The 12,153-nt window shown below is 43.5% G+C and overlaps 2 pseudogenes; both read right to left on the bottom strand.

Moving 5' to 3' along the window:
• Window positions 1–1,130, bottom strand: part of LOC102983668 (leucine-rich repeat-containing protein 37A3-like) — a 235,292-nt pseudogene extending 234,162 nt beyond the window's left edge.
• A 408-nt stretch (window positions 1,131–1,538) lies between these two features.
• Window positions 1,539–7,560, bottom strand: LOC112061875 (RAD52 motif-containing protein 1-like; annotated as a pseudogene).
• Between the last annotated feature and the right edge of the window lie 4,593 nt (window positions 7,561–12,153).

Raw genomic sequence — 12,153 nt, forward strand, 5'->3', positions numbered from 1 at the left:
ATGCTGAACTACATCTTTCTTCAGTTTTAGGGGTGAAACAATAAACTTCATTGGTTTTGAGCTCTTACTACCTAGAGGTGGAACAAGTATTTCAAATGATGGGTGACCTTCAGCCTGATCTAGGCCTATGTTTTTAGACTTAGTTTTGTGTCCAGAAGGCAGAACCAAGGGCTGATTCCGATCCCAGTATAGCACTGGAACTGCCTCTGGGAGCTTTTGATGTTGGGTTTGCTAGTTATTCAGATCCTTACGTGGAACAGCAAACTGATCTGGCCCTGTAGGCAGCTCTCCAGCCAAATCCGTGTCCGGGTATGGAAACTCAGTCTCAGGCAACTCCTGATGAGGCGGGGCCAACATCTGGACTGGAGACGAGGACGTCAAGTAATTAAAGCCCCCAGCTTCTGCCAGGCGTGTAAGGGCATGGGGCAATTTGGGAGGGGGGTCTGAGGCGTGTGAAGACCAAGGCTTGGTCAGCTACGCGGGGTTGGGGGTCACCTGGACAGGGTCCAGGGCCCACTCCGGAGGCTGAACTGCCTGGATTAGAAGTCCCCGTTGTTGCACGTGAGGAAGAGCCGTGACAACCAAAGGCGCAGCCGGGGCATAACATGTGGCGGCTCGCAGGCGCAGTGACACAGGCCAGTGAGGAGCCGGAGCCACATCCTGCGTCCGAGCTGAACCGCTATGCCAGCGCTGACGCGAGGGATCACGTTAGCAACCGCGCGCTCCTCCCCCGCCTAACGTCCTACCCGTTATTTATGGCATCTTTAGTTACGCCACCGTTATTAGGTTCGTGTGGAGATCCAATCTGCGCCACCAGAGTGGGCCTTTTTCCCAGAGTCCCCAGGGCGCAAGCCATCCTTCCCCTTGCAAAGGCGACAATTACCTCCTGCCGGGCCCTCTTCCCAACCCCCCAGCACTCCCTGGCCCCAAACAATGAGGCGGGATTAGGCTGCAGACCCAAGTGGCCCCAAACTCCAGCAGCCCAGGGGTGGACGGCTGAACTGCCTGGATTAGAAGTCCCCGTTGTTGCACGTGAGGAAGAGCCGTGACAACCAAAGGCGCAGCCGGGGCATAACATGTGGCGGCTCGCAGGCGCAGTGACACAGGCCAGTGAGGAGCCGGAGCCACATCCTGCGTCCGAGCTGAACCGCTATGCCAGCGCCGACGCGAGGGATCACGTTAGCAACCGCGCGCTCCTCCCCCGCCTAACGTCCTACCCGTTATTTATGGCATCTTTAGTTACGCCACCGTTATTAGGTTCGTGTGGAGATCCAATCTGCGCCACCAGAGTGGGCCTTTTTCCCAGAGTCCCCAGGGCGCAAGCCATCCTTCCCCTTGCAAAGGCGACAATTACCTCCTGCCGGGCCCTCTTCCCAACCCCTCCCTGCCCTCCCTGGCCCCAAACAATGGGGCGGGATTTGGGCTGCAGACCCGAGTGGCCCCAAACTCCAGCAGCCCAGGGGTGGAGGGGGGTTGGGAAGGATGCAGAACTCTCCGAGGAAACCACAGCACCTGGCATTCTGGGAAATTCAAAAGTGCTAGTCCAGTTCTAGCAATCTGAACTCTTCCTCCTCAAAGCTGAAGTCTGAGAGACATTCTTCCTCCCTTTGGCCTCACGGCTGACAAGAAAAGTGCTGACCTGCAAAATGAGCACCAGTTAGGGTGGGGGGAGGGGAACACACCTTACAATTAGGCTAAAATGTTGCGTCTATATGTCCATGCAGCTCCCTCGCACAGGGAGATCAGCTCGGTGGTTTGTGACCACCTAGAGGGGTGGCATAGGGAGGGTGGGAGGGAGGGAGACGCAAGAGGGGAGAGATACGGGAACATATGTATATGTTTAACTGATTTACTTGGTTGTAAAGCAGAAACTAACACACGGTTGTAAAGCAGTTATACTCCAATAAAGATGTTAAAAAAATAAAAATATAAAATAAAATGTTGCCATTTCCTCCAAACTCTCAGTAGTCACGTCTCATTGTTAAGTCACCACTCTATTATTAGGGGTTACCACTGAATCAGTGATGACTCCAGAACTTCTGTAAGAGGGCTTTGGGGCAGGTGAGCAATTCATTTTGGGAAAGAGTCTAAAACCAAGTGAATGGCCCTTTACATTACCATGAGAAAACTTCCCCCACCCCACCTGGTCTCAACAGAGCCATTAATCTTGAAAACACTACAGTGTCACTTTTCAGAGGTCTACCCTGTGTACATATATGGAAGAGCCACTTAGAATGTTAAAGTCAGCATGTTAAGTAATTTTCTTGAAATACTGTAGCACCCAGTTTACTTTCTCCACAGTCCTTTTCGTAATCTATTTAATTTTAGTCCTTTTTAATTGGTACACCTTTAACACCTAAACTCCAAGAGAGAAGGCGCTTCATCTTATTTCCAGTGCCTAGCACATAATGGTTTCTAAATGGAACTGATTGCAAGATTGCAGTGCCTAGCACATAATGGTTTCTAAATGGAACTGATTCCAAGATTGGCCTCATTTAGGAATGGATCTCGTTATAATCAGGTTTGCGAAATCTTTAGTATCAATACGGAATCCTTTCCTCTCACATTTCACAGGAAGCTAGACTTCTTAAAGCCCAAACATGGATACGTTTGAAGTTTCCTTGACTGATTTAAATTGAATTAAAATAATTATTTTGTACAGGAAAAAATTTCAAAATTTTTACATTTTTCAGAACATAACCACCTTTTCTTTCTCTACTTTCTTCCCTTCAAAACAAACTTTGCAACTTTGTTGTGAGTTAAATAATCAGAAATCTAGCCCCAAATTAAGCTCTCAATGACATGAAACACATTTTTTGCTCCTTTTTAATAAAAATCCTATATGCAGTACATTAATGTTTTCTTTTAGAAATTACGTTGACAACTTAATCCCTAATTCGAGGCATCCATATAATGGATTTACAGAAAGGTTCTTCGGCAAAATATTTAACACAAGATATATATGTGATGCTGAGATCTGGGTAAAATACCTTACTTGAAAGGCATGAATGGTTTTTAAACACTGTAGCATAATCACACTTAAGGCCATAGTTACTTTGTTCCCAAATCCCTGCAATTCTATTTGAGGGGAGTTCTAAAAGGCCTGTGTCTTCTCCTGTGCCCATAACTGTAGACGTACACTGATGGCCCTCAATCTTGCTATCCAAACTTCAAATAAGGGGACAGAGACAAGGCACGGGACTTGGAAAAGTCCTAGAAATACCCTGCCTCAAAAGCAGTTTCAGAGTTTCACGTTGTCCTAAGGATGACAGAGCTGAGTAGACATGCCAAAGTCTTCCAAATCCTGCTGGTTGTTTTGAATTATGGCTACACTGGCTCTGTACCCCTTGAGTGAGTTTTTATCTTCACATACTTGAAGTAAATCCTGTAGTTCCTCTTCGGTTCTAGCATCTGTGACCTCTTCACAGGGTCTCTATGCCACAGCTATTTTACCACTTTCTGAAATCAAGTTAACAAGGATCACTTCAGAAGCTTTCTTGTTCTAAAACTTCCTGTATACAATGGTAGCACCCAATAATTAGACATTCTTTTGATTTCTAAAAGCAGAAAATAAGAGCATTTTCCTAGAAGTTCCCTCATCTGATACTTCAGTTTGTATCATAATTATTTGTGAAAAAATATATAAGTATCAACTTTGGTTCAAAAACCTTTATGATCTTATAAGAATTAAGGAATAATGACATAAAAATTAAAAGCTGTGGAAACAAAAATGTTCAATCACAATACAATTAAATAGAAAGGCATTAGGTGGGGGTCAAAGTGAGTTCAAACCTGGGATAGATACCACTGGACTATAATAGATACTTCATATTAGAAGCAAGGCAAGTGCCTACTCCTTGGGACCAAAATTCTACCAGATACAATGAACAAAGCTTTGGAGACAGAGACAGAGAGCATTTGAACATTCTACTGGCAGAAACTGACCCATGTACCTTTTGGTCAATACAGCTTTCATCAAGGCAAGCTAGAGGCACCAGGGTTTTTGGTCTAAGGAGTTTTGAGTACATATAAGGAATAACTTGGCATATTAGGGACAAACAACCCAGACATTTAGTTTGGTTCTTAAAGATTGTTATCCAGAGTTACAGCTGATGGAGATTCTGTCTGATGACCAGGGAAGTCAAACTTCACTGGAAGCACTGCCCAGGCTGGAAGGCCAAGACCAATCCAGGGTCAACTCTTACAAGCAAATAAGGTCTCTGACAACTTAGCTAGGATTTCTCAGTCTCTAAGCCTGCAGGGCTGTGAAGCAGGGAAGCAATTCTGTTCCAGGAACCTAAGAGCATTTGAACATTCTACTGGCAGAAACTGACCCATGTACCTTTTGGTCAATACAGCTTTCCTCAAGGCAAGCTAGAGGCACCAGGGTTTTTGGTCTAAGGAGTTTTGAGTACATATAAGGAATAACTTGGCATATTAGGGACAAACAACCCAGACATTTAGTTTGGTTCTTAAAGATTGTTATCCAGAGTTACAGCTGATGGAGATTCTGTCTGATGACCAGGGAAGTCAAACTTCACTGGAAGCACTGCCCAGGCTGGAAGGCCAAGACCAATCCAGGGTCAACTCTTACAAGCAAATAAGGTCTCTGACAACTTAGCTAGGATTTCTCAGTCTCTAAGCCTGCAGGGCTGTGAAGCAGGGAAGCAATTCTGTTCCAGGAACCTACTAATCATAAAGTTTCCTTTGGGCACAGCCTGTGACATTCTCACCGCTGTATAACTCGATAGGGAACACAATCAACGCCATTCAGTAGCATAACCACTTTGAAGGCTCTCAAAAACTTAGCCGATTATTATGTAAGAATCATATTCACCCAATATATCAGAAATGATAACTGAAATTAAATTGATTCCAAAAACAAAATCTAATAAACTCTTCAACAAGAAAACAACGATAATAACAATAGCCAATATATTTTGTCTGCTTACTATGTTTCAGGCATTAGTTCTAAGCTTTTTACATTCATCATCTCATTTATAATACCCCCCATTAGGTGATAAGCTGAATTACTAACCCTATTTGCAGATAAAGAAATTGCAGCTGAGAGATATTAAATACCTTCAAATGTCTCTGGCTGGAGAAACCTAAAATTGCAACAACTCTCTAGCTAGAAAAACCTAAAATTGCAACAACAACAACAAAATATGAGACAAAGTTAGGACTCAAACACAGGTGTCCAAGGCTTATAATCACTACCCTATTCTGTATGATAAGCAAGCATTTGAGGAAGAACTGGATCAAACAGTTTCTGTATGAACTGAGGCAAGTCATTCTACATCTAAACACTGGGGACAATAATATTTGCTGTCATTTTTCTCATAAATGCCACAAAGAACAAATTTAAGACTGCTGCTGTGAAAGCATCTGGGGAATGAAAGAATATGTAATGTTTCAAATAACCATTATTTTCATCCAATTAACTTTTCAAATAAGTTTATTTGCTTACTGAAACTGAAGCACTTCAAGGACAATCAAAAAGGTCTTACCTAAAACCACAATCGGCAGTTTCTGGAATGCATCTGTCAGAGCTTTCTGAATAGCAAGCTTCTGAGTTACCTACCTTTTCAGAAGGAATGATAATGACCCTAAATCCAACCAAAACAGATGAATTTAAAATGCCTATCTGAAGAACTGATTTCTAGGTTATATGTTTAAAGCTAAAAATGAATCTGTGATTCTTAGATCATTATCTTAGTGATTAATGGCAGGCACAACACTGGGGTAAGGGTGAATGTCTCTGTTGTATATATACCCTGGCATGGCACATTTTTACTGCTCAGATCTATTCTGGAAGTTCCTAAAATACTCGATGGGAAGTGCAAACCAAGAACGTGGCACAAATCTCATACTACTCACAGATTTCAAATAGACAAGCTGAGGCTACACTGCTACAGACCCTGCTCTCCTGTGCGTAAAGGGCTGGATTCATACAGTGAGATAGATTTGGTGGTAGTGCAGATGATCTGGCCTCTCCTCAACCATCACCCACTCAGGTGGATGGTGGAGCCTCCTCCACTCCATTTGCTAACAGCCCTGCCTCTGACTTAAAACCCTAAGCCCAAGTGCCATGGATTATAGGAAAATACACAATACCAATCAGAATCCCCTTTCTAGGCATCTACATTTACTTTTTCCGCTCAGGCCCTTCTATAGGAGGCAGAGGACTGAACATTTACACAAGAGTTTATTGCAATCTTTAGACAATGACTTTGTTGGGAGAACTGAAGGCCAGAAGACATCTGTAGTTGAAGGACTATTTTAGCACAAAACAAAGTATTAACCAAAAAAAAAAAAAAAAAACTAACTAATTTTCCCTCCTCCTAAGCTTCTTGGCATGCAGTCAGTTCTAAAATTCTAAAGTTTAAGGTGCTGTCAGGTATTGCCTAAGATAAAAACCTATATTGTCAGGCAGAAAAATTCTTCCCAAGGCTTTAGTTGCTTAGCAAAGGTGATGATGTATCTGAAAAGCTGAGTTTCAGAAAGAAAGGAAAAAAGAGAAATCCCACTCCCTCACCTCCCCCTGCCCCCATACTGGAAAACAGACCTTCCTCCAACTTATCCAAAGGTTCCTTAGCCATGCCAACTCCAGGACTCTTGCACTCGTGGGAGGGCAACACCAACTCTCAAGCACTAAAGAACTTCAGGCTTTGCTTCTGAAGTGGTGTCACAATATCTTCATTTTCCCTTTCTTCAAGGTTAGAAAGATCCTGAAGCTGTTAGGATTTTGAATTAAAGGCTAGACTTCAAAATACTCTGTTGTTAGAAATAAAAACTAAACTCCAGCAATCCCAGGTAATACTTTAGGTATGCTATAGCTTCAAAATCAAGTGAGACTTGCAAATGAATGACTAGATTTGGACAACTATTTTTTATATGTACCATACAAATACTGGAGAAAATTATGGACACCACCATCCAAGTCATTGAGATTATCACTAATTCTAGGTGGCAGGCCAATGCTCAGATACTTCCATGTGGAAGCCTCTCACATCTCCTCCCCATAGCCCTGTTCTATTCTTCTCTCTAAAGTCTAGGAGTTCAATGTTGAAAGGAGTCTGGTTAGTCAAAGAAAATCTACAGAGTTTACCTTGATGATCCTTTTTGACCACCCATGGAAACCAAAGTAGTAATTTGCCAATTTTTGGCATCTGGAGCTGTTTAGGGCAAGCGTATTATGTTGAACCGCCTTATGTCTGGTGCCGAGACGAACCTAAAGACATAAAAGTCCTAAAAATATCACAGCCCTACATAGAGACTTATTTTGGATATACCTGAGATTTATCAATACCAATTTCGTAGAGTGGCTGTGAAGATTAAGTAGGACATTTTAAGCAATGAGTTCACAGTGAGCCCTAAATAAATGTTATTTATTATTTTTAAGTCAGTACTTTTCTGCATTATTTCCAGGGCCCCTGATTAACCGGAAGGTTCCCTGACCTCTGGTGGTGAAAGTGATGATGGAAGCAACCAAGGAAGCCCAGCAGAAGCCTATTATGGGGCTGGCGGTAAGCAAAGGAAGTGAACTGTTTTAGTCATCTCATCCTGTAGCTCCTGCTTGAGAATATGACCTGAAGAGGAGATAAGATGGACCTGCCACTGAATTAGGACCTTAATCTGCAGCACCCCCTCCCCAAGTTACTAAACCCTGTTAGAAGAGGAAATACATATACCTCTATCAATGTAAATAAAGCAACCCAAAGAATTAGAGGTGCATCTGCATTAACAAGCTTCTTTGAGAGTGCAAATATTTCCAGTCTTAACTCTCTAAATAACTTCCATATTACTGTGGAATTTTTACATCACTAGTTCTTTCTTACATGTCTATTTCTACTTTGAACAGGGTGTAGTATATAAATATAGTCATAAAAATTCAAATGATACAAATAAAATCAAAGCATTGTTAATTCTTTATTGATTTGTTTGTGCATCTTCCTCTGTCACTAGTTTATGAGCTCCTTAAGGGCTTGAAGGAACCATATATTATTCTTTCCTTGTTACCGGAAACAAGCATAGATCTTGGCATATAATAGAGGAGTGACGGTCTGTTGACTGAGTGAATGAGTGAGTAAGTAAGAAAATGAAATTACTTTCTCCAACTGAAGCTGCCTGCTGGGAAGGAGAAATGAAGACTAATTCTTAAATGTTGAGTGTCGCATGGGAGGCTAGGCCCTGTACCGGTGAGTGGAGGAAATAAAGATTAATTTTTAAATGTTGATGTCGCATGGGAGGCTAGGCCCTGTACCGGTGAGTCATAATGGAGCTGTCCTGGACAATTAGGAAGCTTCAGAAGGGCTCTGAGCTCCTGGGTAGTAGAGACAGTTGACATCTGGGATAACCTTGCCACAGTTCTTGCTGGCAAACATTTCCCTTCGTGCTACTGAGAAAAACTCAGATACATTAGGCCTTTCCTTCATTTTATTTTAAGATGTTATTCTCTTTTCTGTATTTATAAAAAATACAGGGGAAAAAAGATAAGAAGTATGTATACCTGCCAATGAATAAAAGAACACATAATTGGAACTTCCCTGCTGGTGCAGTGGTTAAGACTCCATGCTCCCAATGCAGGGGGCCCGGGTTCGATCCCTGGTCAGGGAACTAGGTCTCACATGCATGCTGTAACTAAGAGTTTGCACGCTACAGTTAAGGAGCCTGCGAGCCACAACTAAAGGAGCCTGCCTGCTGCAACTGGGGAACCCACGTGCCTCAACTGGGGAGCCTTTAAGCCGCAACTAAGGAGCCCGCCTGCTGCAACTAAGACCCGGTGCAACCAAATAAATAAATAAATAAAATTGAAAAAGAACACATAAGTAAAGTAGGTAGCAATTTCGGGGGTGTGGGTAGTAAACTAAGGCTCTGCATTAACTAAAGAAATCTACTACGAATGCCCTTTCCTCTCAACTCTATAGTGACTTGTAGAACATTCTATCAGTGACGGGCTTTATGCTGTGAAAATCTCAGAACCTAAGCTTATTCAATGGTCTTTATGTCCAATATAAGAAAAGAACTCATTACTCACAACTGATACCAAGTAACTGTTTCATAATCTTTCCAGGACCATCTGTAATATCTGAGTGGTTATGTGAAATGGTCGCAGGGTCCGCAAATTAAAGAGTGCCTGACACAAAATCATTTCAATCCCAGGGAGTACAGCCAGGATTGAAGTGGGTGTTAAACAGGGTACAGAAATGGGAGGTAGTGTACATGGAGTCACATCTGAGGAGAGTTCTCAGATTCAATAAAGGTGAAATCAGTGAGTAAAGAAATACGGGTGAGAATAGGCAGCAAGGTCAGTTGGAAGTAGCCAGAGCAAGAAGCCAATCAGAGAAGACACACAATTATAAAGTGAAAGGTCTGGGAAATGTAAGCCTCACTCACTTATTCAGAGGAATTGAAAAGGTCCTTGAAAAAGGAATGGTGGCTGAATGGAGGCACATCATGAAATATTAATTCTGGGGAAGTAAAATTGGATGGCATGTTAATATGGAATCAGGTTTCTACAATGCATTAAAGAATATTTTAACCATTTTCTGGAATCTGAAGGGAGTTCTGAATAAGCAGTTTCAGAGTGATGATGATGATGAAGCCTCCTTTATGTTACATCTGACAAAAGTCTGTCAAGCTCCGGACTCCCTTGCTGGCACAGTGGTTAAGAGTCTGCCTGCCAATGCAGGGGACACGGGTCCAATCCCTGGTCCGGGAAGATCCCACATGCTGCAGAGCAACTAAGCCCGTGTGCCACAACTACTGAGCCTGTGCTCTAGAGCCCGTGAGCCACCACTACTGAAGCCCGCGTGCCTAGAACCCGTGCTCCGCAACAAGAGAGGCCATAGAGATGAGAAGCCCACGCACCGCAACAAAGAGCAACCCCCGCTCGCCGCAACTAGAGAAAGCCGGCGCCCAGCAACAAGACCCAACGCAGCCAAAAATAAATAAATTAAGTAAGTAAGTAATTAAAAATAATTTGTCAACCTCACACATTTAAAATCCACATAAAAGTAAATATAAGGAAGACTCTTGTGAACATTTCTTAAATTAAGGGGCAGCATAAAATGACATGGGGTTTAACATCAGTTACTGCCTGCAGTCTACCCAGCTTTCATTCCAGTGAGAACATTCCAGAGACCAACTAAGGATCAACTCCAGGCGTTTCTCCAGTCACCTCTGGGGCTGCCTGCATGTCACCAGCAACCAGTACCTCACCTGCTGCCCAACTACAGTGACACCTTCCGGATTTGTGACTCAGCTCTTCACCATGTTATTCTATGTAGACACCACACCCCTTTTACAAAGCCTTGGACACCCATAAGCCTATAAAAAAATACAGGAGTAGGGCTCCAGGACTTCTCCAAGTCCAGGTGGTACCTCCTCACTATACCTGTATATGGACGCATGTTGGATAGTGTTGGTTGGCTCTTGACACCCATTTCTACCCCCTTCTCTGCAGGTGCTAGAAGCCTGGGAACCATATTTCACAGATCCCCTCGACAGCAGGGTTCTGCCAATAAAATGTACTTGTGTGAAATTTAGAAGGTGGAAAGCAGATGGAAATCATTCTTTCCTCCTGTGCAGCAGACTCCATATTCCCCATCTAGTCACCACCCTTGGGGCTTTGGGGCTGCAATGACCTCATCAGTGGTTTCCCAAAGTTTCCTGACTTCTGAGTGGCAGCAGCAGTTTTGAGCCTATGGAAAGCAGCTGTGGTGAAGTTACCTGAAGGCTAGAGCTACAATGCCCCCATCCCCAACTTTACCACCATTAGTCCCCTCAATGATAAGCACGAACTGTTTGGATATAATCTTTCTTTCTTTCTGGCTTTTTTTTTTTGCTTGAAATATCTAGAGTACTTTCTATTTTCTTGTCTATGGTAGTTTTAAAATATGTCTGCAAATTCTTTGACTCTTCTTTCCTCAAAAGGTGGAGTCTAAATGCCCTCCTCTTGAATGTGAGCTGGAACGAGTGACTGACTTCTAACCATACTATGTGTCAGAAGTGGTGCTATGAGCCTTCTGAGGTCAGGCCATAAGAGGAATAACCTCTGTCTCTCTCGGACAGCTCCCTCTGGAGGGAGCCAGCCATCATGTAGTGAGGACATTCAATCAAGTGGCAGGTGGACAGATTGGCCCATGCAGGGAGGAAATGAGGCCTCCCTCTAACAACCAGCACCACCCTGGCAGCCAGGTAAGGGAGTGAACCATCTTGGAAGTGGACCCTGCAGCCTCAGTCCAGCCGTCAGAAGACTGCAGCCCTGGCCGATATCTTGAGGACCTCATGAGAGACCCAGAGCCAGAACTGCCCAAGATATTCCTAAAGGTTTGACTCAGAAATTGTGAGGAATACATGTTTATTGTTGTTTTGAGCGACTATTTTGGTGTGTGATCTGTTACATACCCCCAGGTAATCGATACACTGTCTGATTCACAGGTTGAACCAGACAGACTTGAGACCCTCAATATATTGAACTGGCATACTAATGAATGATGCCCTCGTAACCGATGGGGACTTCGGTCCTGGGCTCCAAGTCTTTTCCTCTACCACAATACTTGCCATGCCAACAACCCACAGATTTTCCTGGGCACCAAATTCCTCAACCCACTGCTGTGCAAGTATACAGTAGGGTTTTACTGTTCGGGGGGGAACTTATAAGCAGAACCATAACAGAGTGCACTCAATCCCCCAAGCTTTCAGAGAAGGGGATTAGACCAGACTTAGCTGGATTGTGTGTCCCATGACCCGTAGGGTTCCCGTAGAGGAGGAGCCAGCCTGGAGGGCGTCACAGTTACACGGATGGTGGGGCAGGAACGTCTATACTACTAACAGTGGCAACTGCTTGGTGACAGAAATGGTCGCAGTAGGAGGGGGAGCCTATTTTCTCCATCGAGCTCGCTGGTACCTGCTGAGCTAGCTTTTTGCTGAGCTACTGAAAGGGGAAAGGAATGAGTGTCCAGGACTATCCCAATTATTTCTCATCACCTTCTGGATTCCCAGCACCTCACTGATTTCCATTCCCAGGTTACATTTGGATCTTATCATCATCTGGAATTGGTCATAAAAAGTCTTAAAAGTACAATCTTTCATTCTCTGAACATAAGCTCTTGTCCTTTCAGTTCTCACTCATGTGTATCCACCGTA

Source organism: Physeter macrocephalus, chromosome 14 (genome assembly GCF_002837175.3).
Source record: "Physeter macrocephalus isolate SW-GA chromosome 14, ASM283717v5, whole genome shotgun sequence".
Taxonomy (NCBI): Eukaryota; Metazoa; Chordata; class Mammalia; order Artiodactyla; family Physeteridae; genus Physeter; species Physeter macrocephalus.